Raw genomic sequence first — 16,591 nt, 5'->3', positions numbered from 1 at the left:
AAGGAACTGGCACTACTCCCAACTCGCCCTGGCCCTGTCCTTAACTAAGGCTCTGATACTACTCCCAATTCAGGCAATGACTGTGTCCCTAACTGAGGCAATGACACTACTCCCAACTCAAGCACTAAGGCTCTGGATCATTGTGATGACAAGCGCCATGGAGCATTGTGATGACAAGGGCCATGGAGAATTGTGATGACGGGTCCTGGAGCATTGTGGCGACAAGGGCCATGGAGCATTTTGATTACAGGGGTCATGGGGCATTGTGATGAAAGTGGTCATGGAGCACTGTGATTAAAGTGGTCATGGAACATTTTGGTAAGAGTAGTCATGTAGCATTTTGATGAAATTGCTATGGAGCATTGGGATGACAGGGGTCATGGAGCATTGTGATGACAAATGCGTGGAGATTTGTGATGACGAGGACCATGGAGCATTGAGATTATAAGGATCCTGCAGCATTGTGATGACAGGGGCCATGGAGCATTTTAATGACAAGGGACATGGAGCAGTGTAATGACATAAGTCATGGAGCATTGTGGTGACCAGCGGCATGGAGCATTGTGAAGAAAGGGGTACTGTAACATTGTGAAGATAGGGTCAAGGAGCATTTTGATTACAAGGGTCATGGAGCATTGTGATGAAAAGGGCCATGGAGCATTTTGATGACAAGAGTCATGGAGACTTGTGATGAAAGGGGGCATGGAGCTTTGTGATTTCACAGACATGTAGCATTTTAGACAAGGGTCATGGAGCATTGTGATGAAAGGGGTCATGGAGCATTTTGATGATAAGGGCATGGAGCATTGTGATGACAATGGCATGTAGCATTGCGATGACAAAGTTCATGGAGCATTGTGATGACAGGGGTTATGGAGCATTGTGATGACAAGGGCTTGGAGCATTGTGATGAGAGTGGTCATGGAACATTGTGACGACAGTGGTCATGGAACATTGTGACGATAAGAGCATCGAGTCGAGTTAGGGACAGTCTAGCGGCCTTGGGACTAAATTCAGTGCCTGAATTAGGCACAGCATAATGTCTTTAGTTAGCATAAGAGGTAGGACATTAGCTCGGGACAGGGTTAGGGTAAAGGCTTGGAATCGTGTCAGGAAATGACCTAAGGATAGTGTGAAGACCTTTGTTACTGAGACTCTCAGGGACTTATTCAGAAGCAGCATTAGGGCTTCAGGTAGGCACAGCGTCAGGGCCTGACTTAGGGAGAGCGACAGGGCCTGAGTGAGGCCTAATGTCAGGCCCTTAGCTGGGGACACTGTCAGGGAATGACTTAGGAGCAGCATCAGTGCCTTTGTTGGATCAGCTTTAGGCTCTTAGTTAAAGACATGACCGGAGCCCAAGTTAGTCACAGCGTCAAGGCCTCAGTTAGGGAAAGCTTCAGGGTCTGAGTTACAGACAGCCTCAGGTCTTCACTTAAAGACAGCGACAGGGCTTTCTTAGGGACAGTGTCAGCACCTTGGTTAGAAATGAGTCAGGATATTCGCTCGGGAGAGTGTCAGTATTTTAGTTCTTGCTGGCAGCATGGCCTATATTAAGGACAGATTCCGGGCCTTTGTTAGATTCAGTGTCATGGCCTTAGTTAGGGAGAGCATTAGGGTTCCAGTTAGCATAAGATGCAGGAGATTATCTCGGGACAGAGTCAGGTCCCAGGCCAGAGATAGTGAAAGGAAATGACCAAGGGATAACGAGAAGACCTTAGTTATTGAGAGCATCAGTGCCTTAGTTAGCAGCAGCACGAGCGACTTAATCAGGACCAGCGCCAGGGCTTGATGTACGGACAGCGTCAGAGCCTAACTAAGGTACAGCAACAGGGCCTACGTGGGGCCTATCTTTAGGGCCTGAGTAAGGGACAGTATCAGGGCATGACTTAGGAGCAGCTTAAAGGCCTCTGTAGAATCAGCATTAGGGTCTTCGTTAAAGCTATTATCAGGGCCTCCGTTAGGGATAGCCTCAAGGCCTCACTTAGGGACAGAGTCAGGGCTTACTTTGGGACAGTTTCAGGACCTTGGAAAGACATAGGTCAGGATATTAGCTCAGAATAATGTCAGGACTTTTGATAGTGATGGCAGCAGGGCCTTAGTTACAGACGGTTTCAGGGCCTGAGTTAGGCCTAGCATCAGAGACTTTGTTAGTTACAGGGTAAGGGACTGAGTTAGGAGTAGTGTCAGGGCCTTGCTTAGGGACAGTGTCAGGTTCTGATTTAGGTGTACTGTCTGAGACCTAGTTAGGGACAGTGCTAGGGCCTGAGTTAGGATTAGTGTCAAGGCCTTAGTTAGGACCAATTTCAGGGCCTTAGTTTGGACTAGCGTCAGAGCCATTGTTAGGAATCGTATGAGAGCCTGAGTTAGGCATACTATCAGGACCTTAGTTAGGGACAGTTTTAGGTCCTGAGTTAGGATTAGTGTCAAGGCCTTATTTAGGACCAATTATAGGGCTTTAGTTTGGACTAGCAACAAAGCCTTTCTTAGGTATCATGTCGGGGCCTCAGTTAGGTGTAGTGTCAGGGCCATTGTTAGGGACAGTATCAGGGCCTGACGTAGGAGAAGTTCAGGGCCTTAGCCAAGGAAAGAGTCATGGAATTAGTTAGAGACATTATCAGGGCCTGAATTAGCAGTAGTGTCCAAAGTCCTTAGTGAGGAGAGTAAGGAGTAAGTCAGGACTCAGGCTCTGACACTGTTCTTAAATAAGGCCCTGACATTACCTGTAACACAGGTTCTGATCTGATTCCTATCATAGGCGCTGATGTTGGACTTAACTAAGGCCCTGACACTGGTCCTAACTAAAGCTGTGACACTACTCTTAACTCAGGCCCTGACACTGTCCCTAACAAAGCCTCTGACACTACTCCTAAATCAGGCACTGACACTGTCCCTAACTAAGGCCCTGACATACACCTAACTCAGGCCCTGACACTGTCTCTAAGGCCCTGATACTACTCCAAACTCAGCACTGACACTGTCACTAACTAAGGCCCTGACACTATTCATAGCTCACGCCCTAACACAACTTCTAAATCATGCCCTGACAATGTCCCTAACTAAGGCCCTGACACTACTCCTATCTCAAGCAATGACACTGTCCCTAACTTAGGCCCTGACTCTACTCCTGACTCAGGCACTTACACTGGCCCTAACTTAGGCCGTGACGCTACTCCTAACTAAGCAACTGACACTGTCCCTAACTAAGGCCCGGACACTACTCCTTACTCAGGCACTGATAAAGTCACTAACTAATGTCGTGACACTACTCCCAAAATAGGCATTGAGACTGTCCCGAAATACGCCCTGACAGTACTCCCAACTCAGGCACTGACACTGTCCCTAACTAAGGCCCTGACACTACTCCCAAACTAGGCACTGACATTGTCCCTAACTAAGGCCCTGACATTACTCTCAACTCAGGCACTAACACTGTCCCTAACTAAGGACTTGACACTACTCTTAACTCAGGCCCTGGCACAGTCCCTAACAAAGGCCTGCCACTACCCCCAACTCTGGCACTTTGACTGTCCCTAACTACGCCCATCACACTACTCCTAACTCAGGCCCTGACGCTTTCCCTAAGTAAGGCCCTGACACTAATCCCAATGCAGGCAATGTCGCTGTCCCTAACTAAGGCTCTAACACTACTCCCAAATCAGGCACTGACGCTGTCCCTTACTAAGTCTCTGACACTACTCCCAACACAGGCATTGACACTGTCCCTAACTAAGGCCCTCACACTACTACTTACTTAGGCACTGACACTCTCCCTTACTAAGGCCTTGACACTACTTTTAACTCATGCCCTGATGCTGTCCCCAAAAAAGACCCTGAGACTATTCCCAACTCAGGCACTGACACTCTCCCTAACTAAGACCCTGACACTACTCCCATCTCAGCCACTGACACTGTCCCCAATGCCCTGACACTACTTCCAACTCAAGCACTGACACTGTCCCTAACTAGGCCCTGACACTACTCCCAAATCAGGCACTGACCCTGTCCCTAACTAAGGCCCTGACATAACTCCCAACTCCGGCACTGACACTTTCTCTAACTAAGGCCCTGAAACTACTCACAACTCAGGCCCTGACACTGTTCCTAACTACCGGTCTCAGACTACTCCTAACTTAGGCCCTGACACTATTCCTAACACAGTCACTGACAATGTCCCTAACTAAGGTCCTGAGACTATTCCTAACTCAGACACTGACACTGTCCATACCTTAGGCCATGTCACTACTCCCAACTCAGGCACTGACGCAGTTTCTAACTAAGGGTCTGACACTACTCCAAACTGAGACACTGACACTCTTCCAAATTAAGGCCTTGACACTACTCTTAACTCAGGCCCTGACACTGTCCATAATAAAGACCCTGACAAAAATCCCGACTTAGGCACTGACAATGTCCGTAACTAAGGCCCTGACACTATTCCCATCTCAGCCACTGACACTGTCCCTAACTATGGCCCTGACACTACTCCCAACGCAAGCACTGGTGCTGTCCCTAACTAAGGCACTGGCACTACTCCCAACTCGCCCTGGCGCTGTCCCTAACTAAGGCTCTGACACTACTCCCAATTCAGGCAATGACAGTGTCCCTAACTGAGGCAATGACACTACTCCCAACTCAAGCACTAAGGCTCTGGATCATTGTGATGACAAGCGCCATGGAGCATTGTGATGCCAAGGGCCATGGAGAATTGTGATGACGGGTCCTGGAGCATTGTGGCGACAAGGACCATGGAGCGATTTGATTAGAGGGTTCATGGGGCATTGTGATGAAAGTGGTCATGGAGCACTGTGATTAAAATGGTCATGGAACATTTTGATAAAAGTGGTCATGTAGCATTGTGATGAAAAGTGCTATGGAGCCTTGGGATGACAGGGGTCATGGAGCATTGTGATGACAAATGCGTGGAGATTTGTGATGACGAGGACCATGGAGCATTGAGATTATAAGGATCCTGCAGCATTGTGATGACAGGGGCCATGGAGCATTTTAATGACAAGGGACATGGAGCATTGTGATGACAGAAGTCATGGAGCATTGTGGTGACCAGCGGCATGGAGCATTGTGAAGAAAGGAGTACTGTAACATTGTGAAGAAAGGGTCAAGGAGCATTTTGATTACAAGGATCATGGAGCATTGTGATGGCAAGGGCCATGGAGCATTGTGATGACAAGAGTCATGGAGACTTGTGAGGACAGGGGGCATGGAACTTTGTGATTTCACAGACATGTAGCATTTTAGACAAGGGTCATGGAGCATTGTGATGAAAGGGGTCATTGAGCATTGTGATGACAATGGCATGTAGCATTGCGATGACAAAGGTCATGGAGCATTGTGATGACAGGGGTTATGGAGCATTGTGATGACAAGGGCGTGGAGCATTGTGATGAGAGTGGTCATGGAACATTGTGACGACAGTGGTCATGGAACATTGTGACGAAAAGGGCATCGAGCCGAGTTAGGGACAGTCTAGCGGCCTTGGGACTAAATTCAGTGCCTGAATTAGGCAGAGCATAAGGTCTTTAGTTAGCATAAGAGGTAGGACATTAGCTCGGGACAGGGTTAGGGTAAAGGCTTGGAATCGTGTCAGGAAATGACCTAAGGATAGTGTGAAGACCTTTGTTACTGAGACTCTCAGGGACTTATTCAGAAGCAGCGTTAGGGCTTCAGGTAGGCACAGCATCAGGGCCTGACTTAGGGAGAGCGACAGGGCCTGAGTGAGGCCTAATGTCAGGCCCTTAGCTGGGGACACTCTCAGGGAATGATTTAGGAGCAGCATCAGTGCCTTTGTTGGATCAGCTTTAGGCTCTTAGTTAAAGACATGACCGGAGCCCAAGTTAGTCACAGCGTCAAGGCCTCAGTTAGGGAAAGCTTCAGGGTCTGAGTTACAGACAGCCTCAGGTCTTCACTTAAAGACAGCGACAGGGCTTTCTTAGGGACAGTGTCAGGACCTTGGTTACAAATGAGTCAGGATATTAGCTCAGGAGAGTGTCAGGATTTTAGTTCTTGCTGGCAGCCGGGCTTATATTAAGGACAGATTCCGGGCCTTTGTTAGATTCAGTGTCATGGCCTTAGTTAGGGAGAGCATTAGGGTTTCAGATAGCATAAGATGCAGGAGATTATCTCGGGACAGAGTCAGGTCCCAGGCCAGAGATAGTGAAAGGAAATGACCAAGGGATACCGAGAAGACCTTAGTTATTGAGAGCATCAGGGCCTTAGTTAGCAGCAGCATGAGCGCCTTAATCTGGACCAGCGCCAGGGCTTGATGTACGGACAGCATCAGAGCCTAACGAAGGTACAGCAACAGGGCCTAAGTGAGGCCTATCTTTAGGGCCTGAGTAAGGGACAGTATCAGGGCATGACTTAGGAGCAGCATAAAGGCCTCTGTAGGATCAGCATTAGGGTCTTCGTTAAAGCTATTATCAGGGCCTCCGTTAGGGATAGCCTCAAGGCCTCACTTAGGGACAGCGTCAGGGCTTACTTTGGGAAAGTTTCAGGACCTTGGTAAGACATGAGTCAGGCTATTAGCTCAGGATAATATCAGGTGTTCAGATATTGACGGCAGCAGGGCCTTAGTTAGAGGCAGTGTCAGGGCCTAAGTTAGGACTAGCATCAGAGCCTTTGTTAGGTACAGTGTCAGTGACTGAGTTAGGTGTAGTGTCAGAGCCTTAGTTAGGGACAGTGTCAGGGCCTGCATTAGGACGAGCTTCCAGGCCTCATTTAGGGACAGGTTCACGGCCTCAGACCTAAATTCAGGGCCTCATTTAGGAACAGAATCAGGGATTTAGCTAGCATAAGGGGATCTACAGCTGAAAGCAACCTGGACACCACCACAAGCAGATGCAGAAGTGAAACCTGCACGCTCCTATGAAGGAATATTCCACAGCAGTTGAGTACATTTTGTTTAAAGTTAGTAACACTATAAAAATTATGTTTTGAAGAAAACTCTATTCAGAAGATGAAAGAATCTCGTTCTAAAGAATCTCTTTAGCTAATCTCGACATTAGCTAAAGAGAAGGTTAGGTTAAGGTCTAGGGAGAGTGTCAGGAAATGACCTAGGGATAGTGTCAACACCTTAGTTACTTAGCACATCAGGACCTAATTTAGGAGCAGTGAGTGTCAGGGCTTCAGGAAGGAACAGCGTCAGAGCCTGACTTAGGGAGTGAGACAGGGACTGAGTGAGGCCTAGCGTCAGGGCCTTAGCTAGAGACAGTGTCAGGGCATGATTTAGGAGCAGCATAAGAGCCACGGTAGGATCAGCCTCAGGGGCTATGTTAAAGATATTATCAGGGCCTCTGTTAGGGATAGCCTCAAGGCCTCACTTAGAGACAGCATCAGGGCTTCCTTAGGGACAGTTTCAGGACCTTGGTAAGAGATGGGTCAAGAAATTAGCTCAGGATAGTGTCAGGACTTTAGATATTGACGACAGCAGGGCCTTAGTTAGGGACAGTGTCAGGCCCTGAATTAGGACGAACATCGAAGCCTTAGGTACGGACAGGGTCACAGCCTCGAGAGTAATTTTAGGCCCTTAGTTAAGGACAGCAGTAGGGCTGTAGTTAGCATAAGAGGCACGACATTTGCTAGGGACAGGGTCAGGTTAATGTCTAGGGATAGTGTCAGGAAAGGACCTAAGCATAGTGTCAAAACCTTAGTTACTGAGACTATCAGATCCTTATTTAGAACCAGTGTCAGGGCTTCGGGTAGGGACAGCTTCAGAGCCTGACTTAGGGAGAGCGACAGGGTCTGGGTGAGGCCTAGCGTTAGGCCCTTAGCTGAGGACACTGTCAGGGCATGACTTAGGAACAGAATCAGCGCCTCTGTTGGATCAGCCTTAGCGTCTTTGTTACAGATATGATCAGGGCCTGACTTAGTCAGAGCTTCAAGGCCTCAGTTAGGGAAAGCTTCAGGGCCTGAGTTAGGGGCAGCCTCAGTTCTTAACACAGGGACAGCGACAGGGCTTTCTTAGGGACAGTGTCAGGACCTTGGTTAGAAATATGTCAGGATATTAACTCAGGCTAGTGTCCAATTTTTAGTTATTGCTGACAGCAGGGCCTATATTAGGGGCAAATTCTGAGCCTTACTTAGAGACAGTGTCAGGGCCTGAGTTAGGACTAGCATCAGAGCCCTTGTAAAGTACAGTGTCAGGGCTTTAGTTAGGGACAGTGTCAGCGCCTCAGTTAGGATGAGCCTCCAACCTCAGTTAGGGACAGGTTGACGGCCTCGGGACTAATTTCAGGCTCTTAGTTAGTGACAGCATCAGGGATTTAGTTAGCATAAGAGGCTCGACAATAGCTAAAGACAAGTTTAGGTTAAGATCTAGGGAGAGTGTCAGGAAATGACCTAGGGATAGGGTCAAGGCCATAGCTAATTAGAGCATCAGTGCCTAATTTAGGCCCAGTGTCAGGGCTTCAGGTAGGGACAGAGTCTTAGCCTGACTTAGGGAGAGCGACAGGGCCTGAGTGATGCCTAGAGTCAGGGCCTTAGCTACGGACAGCGTCAGGGCATGACATAGGATCAACATAATGGTCTCTGTAAGATCAGCATTAGAGTTTAGTTAAAGACATTATCAGGACCTCTGTGAGGGACAGCCTCAGGGCCTCACTTAGGGACAGTGTCAGGGCTAACGTTGGGAGAGTTTCAGGACCTTGGTAAGACATGGGTCAGGATATTAGCTCAGGATAATGTCAGGACTTTAGATAGTGATGGTAGCAGCGCCTACGTTAGGGAAAGTTTCAAGGCGTTAGTTAGGAGTAGCGGGCCTCTGATAGGTCCAGTGTCAGATCCTCAGTTAGCAATAGTGTTAGGGCCTTAGTTAGGGACAGTGTCAGGGCCGGATGTAGGGCGAGCATCTAGGCCTTAGTTCGGGACAGTTTCATGGTCTTGGGACTAAATTCAGTGCCTGAGGTAGGCACAGCCTAAGGGCTTCAGTTAGCATAGGAGGCAGGACATTAGCTAGTGGCCGTGTCAGGTTAACATCTAGGCATAGTGTCAGGAAATGACCTAAGGATAGTGTGAAGACCTTTGTTACGGAGACTCTCAGGGCCTTATTCAGAACCAGTGTTAGGGCTTCAGGTAGGGACAGCATCAGAGCCTGACTTAGGGAGAGCGTTAGGGTCTGAGTGAGGCCTAGCATCAGACACATAGTGGGGGACACTATCGGGGCATGACTTAGGAGCAGCATCAGGGCCTCTGTTGGATCAGCCTTAGGGTCTTAGTTAAAGACATGATCAGGGTCTGAGTTAGTCACAGCATCAAGGCCTGAGTTAGTTAGGGAAAGCTTCAGGGCCTCACTTAGGGACAGCGTCAGGGCTTACTTTGGGACAGTTTCAGGACCTTGGTAAGAAATGGGTCAGGTTATTAGCTCCGGATAATGTCAGGACTTTAGATGTTGATGGCAGCAGCCCTTAGTTAGAGACAGTGTCAGGCCCTGAGTTACGACTAGCATCAGAGTCTTTGTTAGATACAATGTACGGGACTGAATTAGGAGTAGAGTCAGGGCCTTAGTTAGTGACAGTGTCAGGGCCTGACTTAGGGAGAGTGACAGGGCCTGAGTGAGGCTTAGCATCAGGCCCTTAGCTGGGCACACTGTCAGGGCATGACTTTGGAGCAGCATCAGCCTCTTTGCTGGATCAGCATTAAGGTCTTCGTTAGGTACATGATCAGGGCCTGAATTAGTCACAGCTTCAAGGCTTCAGTTCAGGAAAGCTTCAGGGCCTGAGTTAGGGACAGCCTCAGGTCTTCACTTAGGGACAGCATCAGGGCTTTCTTTGGGACAGTTTCAGGACCTTAGAAAGACATAGGTCAGGATATTAGCTCAGAATAATGTCAGGACTTTTGATAGTGATGGCAGCAGGGCCTTCGTTACAGACGGTTTCAGGGCCTGAGTTAGGCCTAGCATCAGAGACTTTGTTAGGTACAGTGTAAGGGACTGAGTTAGGAGTAGTGTCAGGGCCTTGCTTAGGGACAGTGTCAGGGTCTGATTTAGGTGTACTGTCTGAGACCTAGTAAGGGACAGTGCTAGGGCCTGAGTTAGGATTAGTGTCAAGGCCTTAGTTAGGACCAATTTCAGGGTCTTAATTTGGACTAGCATCAGAGCCATTGTTAGGAATCGTATGAGGGCCTGAGTTAGTCATACTATCAGGGCCTTACTTAGGGACAGTTTTAGGGCCTGAGTTAGGATTAGTGTCAAGGCCTTATTTAGGACCAATTTTAGGGCTTTAGTTTGGACTAGCAACAAAGCCTTTGTTAGGTATCATGTCGGGGCCTCAGTTAGGTGTAGTGTCAGGGCCATTGTTAGGGACAGTATCAGGGCCTGACGTAGGAGAAGTTCAGGGCCTTAGCCAAGGAAAGTGTCAGGGAATTAGTTAGGGACATTATCAGGGCCTGAATTAGCAGTAGTGTCCAAAGTCCTTAGTGAGGAGAGTAAGGAGTAAGTCAGGACTCAGGCCCTGACACTGTTCTTAAATAAGGCCCTGACATTACCTGTAACACAGGTCCTGATCTGATTCCTATCATAGGCGCTGATGTTGGACTTAACTAAGGCCCTGACACTGGTCCTAACTAAAGCTGTGACACTACTCTTAACTCAGTCCCTGACACTGTCCCTAACAAAGCCTCTGACACTACTCCTAAATCAGGCACTGACACTGTCCCTAACTAAGGCCCTGACATACACCTATCTCAGTCCCTGACACTGTCTCTAACTAAGGCCCTGATACGACTCCAAACTCAGCACTGACACTGTCACTAACTAAGGCCCTGACACTATTAATAGCTCTCGCCCTAACACATCTCCTAAATCATGCCCTGACAATGTCCCTAACTAAGGCCCTGACACTACTCCTATCTCAAGCAATGACACTGTCCCTAACTTAGGCCCTGACTCTACTCCTGACTCAGGCACTGACACTGGCCCTAACTTAGGCCGTGACGCTACTCCTAACTAAGCAACTGACACTGTCCCTAACTAAGGCCCGGACACTTCTCCTTACTCAGGCACAGATAATGTCATTAACTAAGGCCGTGACACTACTCCCAAAATAGGCATTGAGACTGTCCCGAAATACGCCCTGACAGTACTCCCAACTCAGGCACTGACACTGTCCCTAACTAAGGCCCTGACACTACTCCCAAACTAGGTACTGACATTGTCCCTAACTAAGGCCTTGACATTACTCTCAACTTAGGCACTAACACTGTCCCTAACTAAGGACTTGACACTACTCTTAACTCAGGCCCTGTCACAGTCCCTAACAAAGGCCTGCCACTACCCCCAACTCTGGCACTGAGAGTGTACCTAACTACGGCCATCACACTACTCCTAACTCAGGCACTGACGCTGTCCCTAAGTAAGGCCCTGACACTACTCCCAACGCAGGCACTGACACTGTCCCTAACTAAGGCCCTCACACTACTACTTACTTAGGCACTGACACGCTACCTAACTAAGGCCCTGAGACTACTTCTACCTCAGACCCTGACACTGTCCCTAACGAAGGCCCTGATACTACTCCCAACACAGGCACTGACACTCTCCCTAACTAAGGCCTTGACACTACTTTTAACTCATGCCCTGATGCTGTCCCCAAAAAAGAACCTGAGACTATTCCCAAATCAGGCACTGACACTCTCCCTAACTAAGACCCTGATACTACTCCCATCTCAGCCACTGACACTGTCCCTAATGCCCTGACACTACTTCCAACTCAGGCACTGACACTGTCCCTAACTAAGGCCCTGACATAACTCCCAACTCCGGCACTGACACGTTCTCTAACTAAGGCCCTGAAACTTCTCCCAACTCAGGCACTGACCCTGTCCCTAACTAGGCCCTGACACTACTCCCAACTCAGGCAATGACACTGTCCCGAACTAAGGCCCTGACATAACTCCCAACTCCGGCACTGACACTTTCTCTAACTAAGGCCCTGAAACTACTCACAACACAGGCCCTGACACTGTTCCTAACTACTGGTCTCAGACCACTCCTAACATAGGCCCTGACACTATTCCCATCTCAGCCACTGATACAGTCCCTAACTATGGCCCTGAGACTACTCCCAACCCAAGCACTGGTTCTGTCCCTAACTAAGGCACTGGCACTACTCCCAAAACGCCCTGGCGCTGTCCCTAACTAAGGCTCTGACACTACTCCCAATTCAGGCAATGACAGTGTCCCTAACTGAGTCAATGACACTACTCCCAACTCAAGCACTAAGGCTCTGGATCATTGTGATGACAAGGGCCATGGAGCATTGTGATGACAAAGGCCATGGAGAATTGGGATGACGGGTCCTGGTGCATTGTGGTGACAAGGGCCATGGAGCATTTTGATTACAGGGGCCATGGGGCATTGTGATGAAAGTGGTCATGGAGCACTGTGATTAAAGTGGTCATGGAACATTTTGATAAAAGTGGTCATGTAGCATTGTGATGAAAAGTGCTATGGAGCATTGGGATGACAGGGGTCATGGAGCATTTTAATGACTAGGAACATGGAGCATTGTGATGACAGAAATCATGGAGCATTGTGGTGACCAGCGGCATGGAGCACTGTGAAGAAAGGGGTACTGTAACATTGTGAAGAAAGGGTCAAGGAGCATTTTGATTACAAGGATCATGGAGCATTGTGATGACAAGGGCCATGGAGCATTGTGATGACAAGAGTCATGGAGACTTGTGATGACAGGGGGCATGGAGCTTTGTGATTTCACAGACATGTAGCATTTTAGACAAGGGTCATGGAGCATTGTGATGAAAGCGGTCATGGAGCATTGTGATGAGAGTGGTCATGGAGCATTGTGATGACAATGGCATGTAGCATTGCGATGACAAACGTCATGGAGCATTGTGATGACAGGGGTTATGGAGCATTGTGATGACAAGGGCATGGAGCATTGTGATGAGAGTGGTCATGGAACCTTGTGACGACAGTGGTCATGTAACACTGTGACGATAAGGGCATCGAGCCGAGTTAGGGACAGTCTAGCGGCCTTGGGACTAAATTCAGTGCCTGAATTAGGCACAGCATAAGGTCTTTTGTTAGCATAAGAGGTAGGACATTAGCTCGGGACAGCGTTAGGGTAAAGGCTTGGAATCGTGTCAGGAAAGGACCTGAGGATAGTGTGAAGACCTTTGTTACTGAGACTCTCAGGGACTTATTCAGAAGCAGCGTTAGGGCTTCAGGTAGGCACAGCATCAGGGCCTGACTTAGGGAGAGCGACAGGGCCTGAGTGAGGCCTAATGTCAGGCCCTTAGCTGGGGACACTGTCAGGGAATGACTTAGGAGCAGCATCAGTGCCTTTGTTGGATCAGCTTTAGGCTCTTAGTTAAAGACATGACCGGAGCCCAAGTTAGTCACAGCGTCAAGGCCTCCGTTAGGGAAAGCTTCAGGGTCTGAGTTACAGACAGCCTCAGGTCTTCACTTAAAGACAGCGACAGGGCTTTCTTAGGGACAGTGTCAGGACCTTGGTTAGAAATGAGTCAGGGTATTCGCTCGGGAGAGTGTCAGGATTTTATTTCTTGCTGGCAGCAGGGCCTATATTAAGGACAGATTCCGGGCCTTTGTTAGATTCAGTGTCATGGCCTTAGTTAGGAGTAGTCAGGACCTTAGTTAGGGAGAGCATTAGGGTTTCAGTTAGCATAAGATGCAGGAGATTATCTCGGGACAGAGTCAGGTCCCAGGCCAGAGATAGTGAAAGGAAATGACCAAGGGATAACGAGAAGACCTTAGTTATTGAGAGCATCAGGGCCTTAGTTAGCAGCAGCATGAGCGCCTTAATCAGGACCAGCTCCAGGGCTTGATGTACGGACAGCGTCAGAGCCTAACTAAGGTACAGCAGCAGGGCCTAAGTGAGGCCTATCTTTAGGGCCTGAGTAAGGGACAGTATCAGGGCATGACTTAGGAACAGCATAAAGGCCTCTGTAGGATCAGCATTAGGGTCTTCGTTAAAGCTATTATCAGGGCCTCCGTTAGGGATAGCCTCAAGGCCTCACTTAGGGACAGCGTCGGGGCTTACTTTGGGAAAGTTTGAGGACCTTGGTAAGACATGGGTCAGGCTATTAGCTCAGGATAATATCAGGTGTTCAGATATTGACGGCAGCAGGGCCTTAGTTAGAGGCAGTGTCAGGGCCTAAGTTAGGACTAGCATCGGAGCCTTTGTTAGGTACAGTGTCAGTGACTGAGTTAGGTGTAGTGTCAGAGCCTTAGTTAGGGACAGTGTCAGGGCCTGCATTAGGACGAGCTTCCAGGCCTCAGTTAGGGACAGGTTCACGGCCTCGGACCTAAATTCAGGGCCTCATTTAGGGACAGAATCAGGGATTTAGCTAGCATAAGGGGATCTCCAGCTGAAAGCAACCTGAACACCACCACAAGCAGATGCAGAAGTGAACCATGCACGCTCCTATGAAGGAATATTCCACAGCAGTTGAGTACATTTTGTTTAAAGTTAGTAACACTATAAAAATTATGTTTTGAAGAAAACTCCATTCAGAAGATGAAAGAATCTCGTTCTAAAGAATCTCTTTAGCTATTCTCGACATTAGCTAAAGAGAAGGTTAGGTTAAGGTCTAGGGAGAGTGTCAGGAAATGACCTAGGGATAGTGTCAAGACCTTAGTTACTTAGCACATCAGGACCTAATTTAGGAGCAGTGAGTGTCAGGGCTTCGGGTAGGAACAGCGTCAGAGCCTGACTTAGGGAGTGGGACAGGGCCTGAGTGAGGCATAGCGTCAGGGCCTTAGCTAGAGACAGTGTCAGGGCATGACTTAGGAGCAGCGTAAGAGCCACGGTAGGATCAGCCTCAGGGACTATGTTAAAGATATTATCAGGGCCTCTGTTAGGGACAGCCTCAAGGCCTCACTTAGAGACAGCATCAGAGCTTCCTTAGGGACAGTTTCAGGACCTTGGTAACAGATGGGTCAAGAAATTACCTCAGGATAGTGTCAGGACTTTAGATATTGACGACAGCAGGGCCTTAGTTAGGGACAGTGTCAGGCCCTGAATTAGGACGAACATCGAGGCCTTAGGGACGGACAGGGTCACAGCCTCGAGAGTAATTTTAGGCCCTTAGTTAAGGACAGCAGTAGGCCTGTAGTTAGCATAAGAGGCACGACATTTGCTAGGGACAGGGTCAGCTTATGGTCTAGGGATAGTGTTAGGAAAGGACCTAAGCATAGTGTCAAAACCTTAGTTACTGAGAGTATCAGATCCTTATTTAGAACCAGTGTCAGGGCTTCGGGTAGGGACAGCATCCGAGCCTGACTTAGGTAGAGCGACAGGGCCTGGTTGAGGCCTAGCATCAGGCCCTTAGCTGAGGACACTGTCAGGGCATGACTTAGGAACAGAATCAGCGCCTCTGTTGGATCAGCCTTAGCGTCTTTGTTACAGATATGATCAGGGCCTGACTTAGTCAGAGCTTCAAGGCCTCAGTTAGGTAAAGATTCAGGGCCTGAGTTAGGGACAGCCTCAGTTCTTAACACAGGGACAGCGACAGGGCTTTCTTAGGGACAGTGTCAGGACCTTGGTTAGAAATATGTCAGGATATTAACTCAGGCTAGTGTCCAGTGTTTAGTTATTGCTGACAGCAAGGCCTATATTAGGGGCAAATTCTGAGCCTTACTTAGAGACAGTGTCAGGGCCTGAGTTAGGACTAGCATCAGAGCCCTTGTAATGTACAGTGTCAGGGCTTTAGTTAGGGACAGTGTCAGCGCCTCAGTTAGGATAAGCCTCCAACCTCAGTTAGGGACAGGTTGACGGCCTCGGGACTAATTTCAGGCTCTTAGTTAGTGACAGCATCAGGGATTTAGTTAGCATAAGAGGCTCGACAATAGCTAAAGACAAGTTTAGGTTAAGATCTAGGGAGAGCGTCAGGAAATGACCTAGGGATAGTGTCAAGACCATAGCTAATTAGAGCATTAGTGCCTAATTTAGGCCCAGTGTCAGGGCTTCAGGTAGGGACAGAGTCTTAGCCTGACTTAGGGAGAGCGACAGGGCCTGAGTGATGCCTAGAGTCAGGGCCTTAGCTACGGACAGCGTCAGGGCACGACATAGGATCAACATAAGGGTCTGTGTAAGATCAGCATTAGAGTTTAGTTAAAGACATTATCAGGACCTCTGTGAGGGACAGCCTCAGGGCCTCACTTAGGGACAGTGTCAGGGCTAACGATGGGAGAGTTTCAGGACCTTGGTAAGACATGGGTCAGGATATTAGCTCAGGATAATGTCAGGACTTTAGATATTGATGGTAGCAGCACGTACGTTAGGGGAAGTTTCAAGGCGTTAGTTAGGAGTAGCGGGCCTCTGATAGGTCCAGTGTCAGATCCTCATTTAGCAATCGTGTTAGGGCCTTAGTTAGGGACAATGTCAGGGCCGGATGTAGGTCGAGCATCTAGGCCTTAGTTCGGGACAGTTTCATGGTCTTGGGACTAAATTCAGTGCCTGAGTTAGGCACAGCCTAAGGACTTCAGTTAGCATAAGAGGCAGGACATTAGCTAGTGGCCGTGTCAGGTTAACATCTAGGTATAGTGTCAGGAAATGACCTAAGGATAGTGTGAAGCCCTTTGTTACGGAGACTCTCA

Source organism: Balaenoptera physalus, assembly GCF_965194825.1.
Source record: "Balaenoptera physalus genome assembly, contig: SUPER_4_unloc_4, whole genome shotgun sequence".
Taxonomy (NCBI): domain Eukaryota; kingdom Metazoa; phylum Chordata; class Mammalia; order Artiodactyla; family Balaenopteridae; genus Balaenoptera; species Balaenoptera physalus.
Note: the sequence above shows the minus strand (reverse complement) of the source record.